The 13549-nt window shown below is 36.6% G+C and overlaps 1 protein-coding gene across 1 annotated transcript in view; it reads left to right on the forward strand.

Annotated features, from left to right (window-relative positions):
- Positions 1–4791: 4791 nt before the first annotated feature.
- LOC114241187 (uncharacterized) overlaps positions 4792–13549 on the forward strand; it is a 476778-nt gene continuing 468020 nt past the window's right edge. Inside the window, exon 1 of the mRNA XM_089740147.1 lies at positions 4792–5193. The gene's annotated coding sequence lies outside the window, so the exon portion shown is untranslated. The remainder of the gene's footprint in view (positions 5194–13549) is intronic.

A 13549-nucleotide genomic window follows, 5' to 3' on the forward strand; every position in this document is an offset into this window, starting at 1 on the left:
CTGTAGATACTTACTGACGGGGACCAAGCGCTAGATAGTACGGCCGTATTTATAGGGCTTGGTACACGTCAGCGTGCTTACAAGTTTTTAAAGTATTGAAATTACAATAAAAGGGACTGTTTAACATCAATTTCCCAGCTTAACAAACACAGAGCAATTAGTTGATGATCAGATGATCCGATTATCACTATTATCATTATTATAAAAAATAAACGTTATTTCCACAGATACATTTCGGAATGGCCATACTGTTCCTTTGTTATACTGTGTAAAATGCAAACGCAACTTGAATACTTGATTTCACATTAAAATAAATTATAATTTAGTCAGCGAGTCACGTGTGGAACTGACATTGTCGACGTCAGATGTCCGAGCAGATTTTTGTATGTCTTCTTTGGATAAGGCGATGTTCTACTGCGGTGTATTGTCGTTGGAAATGCTTGTAATTCTATTATTAAAGGCGTAAGTGAAAAGAAAAATGGTTTTGTAGATGGTTATTTTATTATTTTTTATTTGTTTTAAAAAAATGGCCACCATTATTTAAAAGCTTATTAATGTAGTTTTCTTGGAATGAACTGTGACGACACATACCTACATAAATGATTTTCAAATTTTAGTACAAAAGTTTTTTCAGGTACGGTTGTGCGACTCTACAGTGGTGATATCCTGGTACCCACTGTCGGGTTAATAGATTCATCAAATTACTGGCGCTAAATTATTGGAAATGTGGTATGAGCTACGATTGCTCCGTCAGTGGAACGCAAGCTTTAAGCTCCTGGTAAGTATCCGTTAAGTCTACGATAAGTTCGGGAAGCGTCAAAAAGTTTTGTTTTGAATATTTTCATAGTCTACAGGGGATGAACGAAGAGGGTTTGCAAATAAAAATAACCGCTTCAAAATAAAAGGGGTTTTTGTTTGTTCGTTGTTTAAAGGAATGAGTAAAGTTTCGGAATTTAATTATTTTGTTGTTTCTCGGTGTATTATTGATGGCTATTAGATTTTTCGGGTCTGACTGTACCACGCTCTTATCTTCCTTGCCGATGACGATGATCCGGTTGGCTTTAGAGTAACTATTGTTAACGAACGACGTAATAAGGATTAGGCCTTATGTCTAGACGATTCGTAAACTAAGTATGCGGGCCTTTTTGGATTTAATGTACTTGTGTTGCTAATTCTACAAATTTATAAACTTGCGTAATTATTGGTGGCGGGATGGACAGTGAGCCCGGTTTTCGTCATATATATAATAAGCATCAATGCCTACGACTTGTTTATTATTTTAGTCATTTCTAAGGTGTAAATACGGTTTTAGTGAGGTTATAGTACTCGAAACATCCCAAATTCTCTTTCCAAATTGTAAATATGTTGAAAAGGTCATGAAAGCTCATCAATCAGTCCGCATGTGGTATTAACAAGCTCAATGTCGCGTGAAACAAAAAGCTCCAAGTCCAGTGCTCAGAACGCGAAGGATAATAGCGGGTATTGCTTCCCTTCCCTAATAGGGTCAGTGGTGATCCAAGCTAGTGTTGCGCGAGTCGCGATAAAAATGCTATTACAGTTATCGATATGGGTTCATTATTGAGATTTTCGAATTCAATTTAATCTCTTCACAATGAATCTATTTTAATAATTATTTTTACACTAGAAAACATAATGCATGTGACTAGGAGGTGTATGGAAATGGTAGTGCAAGGTAGAGGGGGAGGAGATCGACCGAAGAAGATATAGATAGAAGAAAAGAAAAAGAAGAAGATACTCGAAAACATAATTTGCATTGGAAATTCATCAATAGGCCGATGTAATTTGTATAGTGGGTGGTCTTTCCACTAATAAAGGCGCAGTAATCTTTTTTAGGCGATCGGTTTCTTATTAAGAAATTCTGAAATATATTATATTCTGAAATATATGGCATGTATCATATGGTGTAGTATAAATAATACTATTTGTAATATTATTTCATACTTACGATTAAAATTTCTGGTAACCTACATTACATCTCAGTTTGGGGCACGAAGATACCCTATACTCAATCTATACTTAAATACTTTTTATTGTAAAAGCGACTGATGTATGTTCAAAACTATGGATTAAATATTGGAATTGTTATTCTTTAGTGTTTCATGATAGACATTTTAAGTTTTGATATTTAAGAAAAGCTTTTGTGACATGCCATTAAAGATAGTAAACGTGGTTTAAAAGAAAATCATATTTAGAAAAAGAAACAAAATCATATTGACTCAAGTCTTAGTATAACTATCGATAAAACTGATATCCTGCGTCCCATCTCTAAACTAGAGCACGGCTCGTCGATCAAAAGAGTCTTGTGTCGTCGTCATGTTATCTCGTCCCTTTAAATTCTGCCAACAACGCGGTCACGACGGTACCTCTCACACGTGTCATTCCGAAACTATGGTTATTTGGTATTAACACAATTTTTAAAATGTCAGCCCGAAATGTAAGTGTTATTCGAGATAGTATAGTACATTTATTCATTGAACTAACTAACGAGCATGAACCGAATTAATTGCAAAAGCACTCTTTTAAACGGAAAGTTAATAAAGAAAAGAAATTACGACAATCTGGTTTTCGTGAGGTGTTAAGGATTCGCTCGCTAGAGCAGGACCATCCCATCTCTACCCACGGGTGTCAAAAATATGACGAAGGGAGTCACCGAAGAAAAGACAAGAGCTTTCTTTAAGTATGATATCTTATTTCTTTCTTTTACTTATTCATTTATTAGGCATACAATACACATTACAAGCTAAAAAAGAAAAGATACACAATAAATAACAACAAGTAAAAAATTTGGTTTGTAACATAAGCCATATCAGTGTACTAAGATGGCCAATCGGAATTTATTGGTCCTAGGGCGTACTATCAGCCTACATGGACAGATCCCACTATCCTGTCTGTTTCTACCGCGAAACAATCATGTACACCGGTTTGGAAAGTAGAAGCCACCAGTTTGTTGCTTTGAAGTGTGGATCACCTGGTGTTAAGAGATAACCTGAGGCTAACGACAACAACAACGTAAATGCCGCTACCCACCTTGACAAATTGGTTCTGAGTCTCAGTTTTATAATACAACGGTCGCCTCACCGAAAAACCGTGCTGTTTTTCACGGCAGAAATAGACGTGGTGGTGGTACCCGTGCGGGCTCGGCATACCGTGCCGTCATACAATGCCTTTGAGACTGAAGTTTCCACTTTGTCTCTCAATGTGGGTGGTCCCATTTTCGTTGTTCATGTCGGTAGACTTCGGCAGCCTTAGATCAGATGGGCCGTAAACCGATTCGCATGTCTAATATTTTATAAAATTAACATTAGTCTCCAGTCGCAATTCCTCCTTTTTTATGTTTGAGAGATTACTGGCCCGGAGGTCTTTCCAATTTTACCAGGACAGGTGGACGAGCAAAGGCTTAACCAGGAGGGGTAAAATTTGCTAACAACTACCGAAAGTCACCAAAGGAGACCTAACAACTCAAGAGTAATTGCTTTGCGAATGAATCCACTACAGGATCAATTCTCCATCAAATATTCCGTGATCATATGCGGTGACTTTAGAACTGGGTATCGGGTCAAGTACCGTGTAATAAATGCTACTTCAAACTAAAAGTCCGTTGATCCTGTAAACCAGTATTATGGATAATGGTTTTGGTTGAGTTCACTGTACTAGAACCACGGTCAAGCTTCCTCACAAGAAAATAATATGGGTTACTTTTAGGATCACACTTTTAGGTTCGTTTCTAAGTAATATGATAAACTTTACACAAAACCTGTGCAATAATTTAGCCCACTACAACGGTAGGTAAGTGCCCGCTTGTGCCACTGACATTGATGTTGTCTACCATCGATGGTAAGTACTCACCATCAGGTTGGCCATATGCTCGTCTGTCTGTAGTAGAACTAGAAATAAACATACAAAAAACATAAACCATAGTTATTATGCGGCGTATTGATCGGACGTGGCCATTAAAACTTCGAAGCTTGTCGAGGGAATGTGAATAATTTGCAAAAAAATCCTAATCGAGTGAGGAATTAAACGATAGAGAGCCAAGTAAAGGTGAGTTTAGATGGATGAAAAAATTGAAGTAATATTTTTTTAGCTGACGTATCTTTCATCTTTTGTATTATTTGGTTACTGATATCCATGGATACCATCACCTATTTTAATATTATATATGAAGTTGCAATGTTGAAATTAACCATTAGATATTAATAAATGCATATTTGGTGATCATTGAATTTTAATTCGCTGTCTCTAGCTATGCAGGTGAAGGCTACTTACTCTCAAGTTTTTTTTTTTTTTTTTTTTTCTCAAGTGCGCTGCAAGCTCGGCTTCTATACTACCTATCTATTAGGGAGAAAAAGTAATTAATACTAAAAAGCCTTTACGTAGCCTCGTAGCCCCGTAGAGCACGTAGCAATGATATCTCGTCGTAGCACATCTACAATACTCGTAGCTCAGTCAAGCCGTAGCACAATAGGCACAGAAAAAAAACTAAACAAAAACACTTTTTGCAAAGGTTTCACAAGAAAAAAAACTGTGTATGTTTATCATATTTACCAACAATATTGGGTTCTTCTTAATTTACATAAATACTAGTAAGTTGTAAGTGTAACATGAAACCCTATAATCAAAAGGTATAATACACTATAACACTAGGAGAGTATAAAGTAAATCACTTGAACAAATATTTAATTAATTAAAAAGTTTGATCTTAGATACATACACCTGTCATTATTTTAAGTAAGTACAACATAATTTACAATAGAGGTAGGAAACCTTTGATTGCATCCAAAATTACCGTGGCAATGACCGTTGCAGTCTTTGCAACGCCACGTGCGTTATCCATCCCTCTCTTTCGGTATTATGCATTTCCTCATCAAACCTTCGCGCTCTCTCGCTTTGTCGCGGAAAACTAAGGGTTGATTTCCTCGTTCCGAAGACTTAGTTTACGTCGCGGTTTTGCGGCGAGAGGTTGTGTGCGAGGTGGCGATTTTCCTTAACTAAAATATAAATATTTCGCAAAATAAATTTTTCGTAACAATTTTTTTAAAACTTGTTTGAGACTTATTTTTTTTAAAGTGATAGTAATTGTAGTGAACCTAGAGTTGGTTTTTGTTTGACTCGTGTTTTTAGTGTTTATGTGTAGTGTTAGAGTGAGCGTGCTATGCTAAAGCATATGCTTTGGTGAGTGCATTGGAATGTCTTTAATTTTATTTTTGTTTTTTTAATTTATAAAAAATATTGTATGTAATTTTTTTCCAAATAATAATAATAGTGATCTCGATGTTTTGGAGGAATTTAGAATTTTAATAAAAGTCATGTCTCTTCGATCCTTGGCTCAGCGTGAGCGACGGTGATTACTTACCATCAGATAAGCCGTATGCTCATCTATATTTTTTATAAAAATAAATCAGAATTATGGAAATATTTAATTAAAATTGTATATATTATTTATTTTATACTTTAATAAATTAATAATATCTGTAGTAAGATACTATTTTTTAATAAAAAATATTAATTAATTATTAATCATTATAGAACTAGTTGAACAAAAATGAAAAAAGAAAGGAATGCTTTGTATATTTTATACAGGTTTTGAAATGTGTAGTGAAATAAAATATCCAGGATCACACATTTCCTATTTCTGTAATCACGCTCTCAGTCTCGGTTTCCGATTTGAAGAATAGGAAGGCCGTTATACAGTACATTCGACATAAAATTTGTGTCTTAAGCTCTCACAATCACCAACGTACCGATGCAGTGTATAGAACTACCAATAATGGACTAGAGGGATACCACCCTAGGCTCCTTTGTACTGGTAAATACATTTGTTACAGACAAAAACAATGCTCCTTACGCACAGCTACTTGATGCGATCTGTGAAGACATAATTATAACTATTTTTACAGTTAAATCTTTCGTTTATAATTTTAATATTTGAGTCGTTTCAAATATTGTATAGTAATATTATATGGTTCGAAGTCGTCGTGGCCTAAAGGATAAGACGTCCATTGCATTCGTGTTGAGCGATGCGGTTGACTTCCACGGTGAAGGAATAACATCGTGTAATAAAAATCAAACCTGCAAAATTATAATTTACTTAATTACTGGTGGTAGGATCTCTAATGAGTCCGCACGGGTAGGTACCACCACCCTACTATTCTTGCTGTGAAGCAATAATGCGTTTCGATTTGAACAGTTTGAACAGGTTTGAACAGCCGTTGTAACCAAGTAAGGTATACTAAGACCTTAGAACTCACATCTCAAGGTGGGTGGCGGCATTTACGTTGTAGATGTCTATGAGTTCCGGTAACTACTTAACACTAGATGGGCTGTGAACTCGTCCACCAATCTATGCAATAAATAAATAAAAAAGAATCTTTTTTTACAGACGAATGAATTGTGCTATCATTTCATTGGTAATAAACATGTATAAATGATGTCTCTGAATAACGAAAACTGAAAGAAATATATTATTATAAAGGTAGCAAGTTAGATCAACAGTATAACATGAAATAGGATCGTAACCTTATTCTGTATGTACCATCTGAGTTTTTATAATACGGGTTTCATAACTTTCGTTTTTAAGTTTAAATTTCGAATTACATCAAATGAGTCGACTATTATCAAATCCGGCAATCTGACTTTTGGACAATGATTGGTAAATCAGAAAAACGAATTATTGACTTTGTATTCCATTGGCAGTCACAAAACTCTTCGGAACGACATCTTAGATAAATAACAGATTAACTATTAACCTTTATTTAATGCAGGTTTTGAACCGTATTCTTTGAAAGAGACGATTATATTCAAATCAATCTGTATTGACATATCAATAATTTTTTTTTGTCCAAATGCACAGATTGCCACCTTTGATAATAGACGACTCAAATATAATATCTATACTAATATTATAAACCTGAAGAGTTTGTTTGTTTGTTTGAACGCGCTAATTTCAAGAACTACTGGTCCGATTTGAAAAATTCTTTCAGTGTTAGATAGGCCATATATTGAGGAAGGCTATAGGATATATAAAATCACGCTAAGACTAATACAAACGGAGCACCAATAAAGCATGTTTCAAAATCGGGGTTTTTTTAACTTTTTGAGAGCTTCCGCTGCGTGCGCTGCGGAAATGGTTAAAGTTTCTCTAATATAATGTACGACAAAATATTTTCACTTTCTACGAAAATGAAGTCATGGGTAAAATTTAGCTTTATGCCAAAATAACTATTCCACGCGGACAAATTCGCGGGCGAAACCTATTGTACTATAAGTGAAATTTGAGTATTTCTTTGTTAGGACGAAATGTAATAAAGGACGTCTTTATTCGACTGAATTCAAACTTCGTCAAGCTGTTGTTGATTCAAGAAAAGTTTTCAGACATGGAACGAGTGACGTGGGAGTACTTTGAAAAAACTTATTTTTATTCGCTGCTTGGTCTAGCGATGACCGACTCTTGCTATTGTATCAAATTGGGTATGACTGGGACCGGATCTGGGTTTAAATCTGGGTCAGACTCAGTATCTTTGTTAATAATATTTGCAATTCGATGTTTGCGCATACTTGTATCGTTTGTGTTTTCCGATGTCCGTAAAATAGGAAGAGGGAGTTCTTTGTTTGAGGAATGTGGGATGTTGAATTTGTAGTACGTAAATTTTGTCACAGAAATAATATTATCGGGACTTGGTGGAGGTAAAATTTTTTTTTTTTACAACGGCTGCTCCACCCTTCAAACCGAAACGCATTACTGCTTCACGGCAGAATTAGGCAGGGTGGTGGTACCTACCCGCGCGGACTCACAAGAGGTCCTACCACCAGTAATTACGCAAATTATAATTTTGCGGGTTTGATTTTTATTACACGATGTTATTCCTTCATCGTGGAAGTCAATCGTGAACATTTGTTGAGTACGTATTTCATTAGAAAAATTGGTACCCGCCTGGGATTCGAACATCGGTGCATCGCTCAACACGAATGCATCGGACGTCTTATCGCTTAGGCCACGACGACTTAAATATTTTGATATCATTTGTTTGAGTATTTACATTTGTCTCCTAAGAAAGTTAGGTAGCTTAATGAGGTATTAGAGGACACATATATCTGCTTCTTCTTTTTCACCACCTTATCCCACTAGGTGGGGTCGGCACAGCTAATTTTTCTCTTCCATTCTCTTCTATCAGCCTTCATCTCAACACTCACTCGTCTCTCTAAAGCAAGGGATTAAAAAGTCCGTGCTATGCGTCTAACTATTTATTACCGCTAAAGCTACCGGCTACGTACTCATTAATAAAAAAACTAGATATATGACCTTATCGTCTTTAATGTAGAGAATTATACAAAAAAAAACGTAGCAGTCAATGGACATTAACCAAGTTATCCAACAAGTAGGATAGTCTTATTGTGAAGATGGAACCCAAGACAAACAGATTGGTACTTTTTTTTTTTTTTTTATTGCTTAGATGTGTGGACGAGCTCACAGCCCACCTGATGTTAAGTGGTTACTGGAGCCCATAGACATCTACAACGTAAATGCGCCACACACCTTGAGATATAGTTCTAAGGTCTCAGTATATTCACAACGGCTTCCCCACCCTTCAAAGCGAAACGCATTACTGCTTCACGGCAGAAATAGGCGGGGCGGTGGTACCTACCCATGCGGACTCACAAGAGGTCCTACCACCAGTAATTACGCAAATTATAATTTTGCGGGTTTGATTTTTATTACACGATGTTATTCCTTCACCGCGGAAGTCAATCGTGAACATTTGTTGAGTACGTATTTCATTAGAAAAATTGGTACCCGCCAGCGGGATTCGAACACCGGTGCATCGCTCGATACGAATGCACCGGACGTCTTATCCTTTAGGCCTCGACGACTAATAAAATAAAATAAAATAAAAATGCTAAACCTTAAGTTACTGTTAGTGCTTTGTGGGCATAGAAATGCAAATTCTCATGATTTTATTCACTTCAAAATAAAGTTTAGCCTAGTAAACCTGTACCACAAACTGAGTTGCTCTATAAAGATAAACAAACATATAAAGCTGTTGCTTCAACTGTTCAGTTTTTTTTTTTATATAACGGCCGTCTGGTGTAGTGGTAAGTGACATGGTCACAACACAAGGGGGTCGCGGGTTCGAATCCCGCCAAGGGAAGATATTTGTATGATAAATATAAATGTTTTTTCCAGGGTTATGGATGTATATTAAATATATGTATGTGTATAATAAAAATCTTACATTTATATCCGTTATCTGGTACCTGTAACACAAGTTCTTTACGAACTTATCACGGGACCAGTTAACGTAGCGTGATTGTTAGTAAATATTTATTTATTATTATTATTATTATATTTTAATATTCAAAAATGTTTTAATATTTCTAATGTTTGTTCTTCTGATGTTTCAATATTCAAAATACCATTTATGTCACCTGTATAACATATTATAACCTCTTTTAAGATTTACGTCATAAATCATATAGAGGCTACATATAATATATATTAAAATAGCCACTATCCTGGCTGTATGATATCTGCCATGGTAATTAAGCATTGTGATGGTACCTCACGTGCGAGCTCGGTACCATCAGACTCTCTATGTCTAAATAAGGATGGATTTATCAGTCAGTCAGTAGTCAAATAAACTCGTCTCTATCAATGTACTGGAGCATTAATACGTACAATTTTAATAAGGCTTCACGTATCAAATAGCGTTAGAATTCGCTATATCGATTTTGTACTACAAGTCTAAGGGTTTAATTGTGGAATGTTGTAGCATGTTCCGGCTCTACCTAGAGTTCGTTCTGTTGTTCAAGATCGATGAACGAGTCCGTGTTCCACTTGGTGTTAAGTGGTTGCCAGTAACATACTCATAACATGAAATTTCAATTGTGTTGTATAACCGTCGTCCGACCATTCAAACAAATGACAGTTTTGCGGCAAAAATAAACAGTATGGTGGTACTTACTCATCTATATATTAATACGTGAAGCAAAAACTTTGTATCCCTTTTAACGGAAATTGCGCGGACGGAGGTGTATGAAATTTTCCACACTTATAAAGAATATAGAGAAGAAGTGCAGAATGATAATATTTTTTTTAAAATAATGCATAAAATATACATTAAATCGATAAAGAAAACATTACACACATTACATACCATGTATTTGACGCACACACGCATGAATACTATTTATTGTCAAACTTTTGTTCTTGACGTCTGTTGTCAAATTGAGAATGGATTAAATATTGTTTGTCTTTGTTAATATTTTTATAGTGTAGTCTTGGCGGAATTTGTAATTATAGAAGTATAAAATACAATCATAATAGTGTACAAACTTACAATTCCAATTAATTATAGTCGAATTTCGACTACTGCGGGATCACTAGTTTTTTATAAATTCGCCTAATGTTTAGGTACCTTGTAATATTTAGGTTATCTTTAAGACGGGCAGTAGTATTTATAGCCTACCTGATGTTAAATGATTACTGGAATAAATAGATGAGAACTGAAACGCCATTCATGATCGTGAGATGAAATTTCAGTAGCTGTTATAATCTTCGAACCGAAACGCAGGAGTAGTTCGCAAACGGGGTGGTTAAAGCAAAGGACGTTTCCGAAGTTCTAATGCTACCTGAAAATTAAATTAAAACTAAAACACTTTTATATAACTAATCGCAAAGCACCGATAATTATATTTCTACTTTCGGGAATAGTGTGAATACGGCCTGTTTTTATTTTTTTATTGCCCTTGTAGGCAGACGAGCACACGGCCCACCCGATGGTGAGTGGTTACTGTCGCCCATGGACTTCATCAATGCCAGGGGAAGAACCAAGCTGCCTACCGCTTAATACTCTCCACAAGCCTCGTTTGAAGAAGGACATGTCATAGCGCTCGGGAAACACCGTGGAGGGGAGCTCATTCCATAGCCGGATGGTACGTGGCAAAAAAGACCTCTGGAAGCGCACTGTGGATGACCGCAGTGGCTCCAGGTAGTATGAATGAACTCTAGTCCGGTGACGGGCGGTGCGATGGTAAAAACGAGATGACGGTATCATCTCGAACAATCGCTCAGAGCAATCACTGTTTGTAATAAATATATCTCAAAAAATACTGTTTACAGGAAAATTTATTCATTTATACTACAAACAACGAAGCCTATGAATGTCTTTGGCCAATAAAATAATATGTTGTATTTTTCTATATGTGCATTAACAAGTCAATAGAGCAGGGTTCACGCACGCTCGCTTCTGGGTTCGGTGCCCATTCATTAGCCTCACGCACGATTAGATATCGATTTTCATTGCACGCACTCGATTTAGAATCGATTTTGTTATTTGTAAGCTACTAAGTCTCGTTCTAGCGGAGCTGATATCCATGTATTTTCATGTAAAGCTTCGTTATAATAAATCAAATTTGAACACTTGAAACTTAATTGCCTAACCTAACTTATACTCTGTGATGGTCAGATGGCTTACCGGCCGCTTGTTGTCAGGTGATTAATGAGTTTATTACGATAAGAGTAACGCTATTTAGACATAAGATCGCCGCTTGAGGTTTAAGATCTCGAAGCCTTCGGTCTGTGTCGATTGACCTACCACTTGAACAAGATGAACCGAAATGAATCGTCCTAGGACTTTCTTTTCATAGACCAGATATCGTTATCAAAAGCCGTCGTGGCCTAAAGAATAAGACGTCCGGTGCATTCGTATTCCAGTGCATCGGTGTTCGAATCCCGCAGGCGGGTACCAATTTTTCTAGAGAAATACGTACTTAACAAATATTCATGATTGACTTCCACGGTGATGGAAGAACATCGTGTAATAAAAATCAAACCCGCAAAATTATAATTTGCGTAATCACTAGTGGTAAGACCTCTTGGGAGTCCGCATGGGTAGGTCTCACCACCTTGTCTATTTCTGCCGTGAAGCAGTAATGCGTTTCGGTTTGAAAGGTGGGGGCAGCCGTCTAAGACCTTAGAACTCATATCTCAAGGTGGGTGGCGGCATTTATGCTGAAGATGTCTATGGGCTCCGGTAACCACTTAACACCAGGGCTGTGAGCTCGTTTACCCATCGATGCAATAAAAAAATAGATATCATCAATAAGCCGAGATTGGGCAAGAAACCCCTTCCTAATGCCTATAATTCACTCAGTGAACTGTTTTGCAAGATTTGAAATGCTCAAAAGCTACTTAACAGTTTCTAGAAGCACTAATTCCAAACGCCAAGCTAATGTTTGTCAGGGAATTAATTAGTTCGGAATGTTGATGTAGTCCTGACTTGTGTGCGGAAGGGGACAGAAGAGCAAGTTAAATATACATACCACGCGTACACACTAATTCTTTACGTTTGTAGTGTGATTAATCACTTCAAGTTATCTTAGCTTCACTGGTGGTTGTTTCTTATCTTCAGATCTAGATAGTTTTGCCTTCACGATTTGTGGATGAAGGCATTTTATGATTTAAATAGTCAATCCCGGTTTGTTTTGCTGGTCGATTATGATTTAACTTTGAACCGATCGCTAAGCTTCACAAAATCACCCAATTGGTTCATCTGAAGATTTCCGGAAAATTTTCATCAGCTTTTTTTTTCATTGATTAGATGGGTGGACGAGCTCACAGCCCACCTGGTGTTAAGTGGTTACTGGAGCCTATAGATATTTACAACGTAAATGCCACCACCCACCTTGAGATATGAGTTCTAAGGTCTCAGTATAGTTGCAACGGCTGCCCCACCCTTCAAACCGAAACGCATTACTGCTTCACGGCAGAAATAGGCGGGGTGGTGGTACCTACCCGTGCGGACTCACAAGAGGTCCTACCACCAGTAACCAGATCACAGTCTTGAGCCGTTTCGGAGTCTATTGTTATCGAGAAACACTTCCGGCCTCGCATAGTAAATTATTTAATAATTACTAGCTGACCCGGCAGACTTCGTAGTGCCTCAATCGATAAAAAAAAGACCTAAACTGTTGTATAAAATAAACTTAAAACAAACAAAAGGAATCCGTCCGACGGGGGACACATGAAAGGGAAAACAAAATTGTTATTTTTATTTAATCCCGAGCATTGTCATAGTTATCTACCTTTTAAGCCTTCTCTGGACTTCTACAAATAACTCAAAACCAAAATTAGCCAAATCGGTCCAGCTGTTCTCGAGTTTTAGCGAGACTAACGAACAGCGATTCATTTTTATATATATAGATAGATAAACATTGAGCATTTTTCATTATTGTTCAAAGTTTCAAGTTCAATATTAATTGATAGTCGTCCGCAAATTGAACCTTCGAGCCGGTGTTTGGTCGAGCACTTAACGACTTTAACAAAACGCACTCGTTTCATTAAGTATCGATTTTGCAGGAGATGAGGGTGCCTTCAACCCTTGATTAACTATCGGCCCTATGTTTCCTGGGGATGCTACCTTAATAACACATATATATGTAGTGGAAAACTAAAACCAAAAGCTTACATCACGATTGTAAATAGCTATATTATTTACAACTTATAGAGTTATAAATAAATAAATAAATTTGT

The sequence above is a fragment of the Bombyx mandarina genome, chromosome 03 (assembly GCF_030267445.1).
Source record: "Bombyx mandarina strain Sakado chromosome 03, ASM3026744v2".
NCBI lineage: Eukaryota > Metazoa > Arthropoda > Insecta > Lepidoptera > Bombycidae > Bombyx > Bombyx mandarina.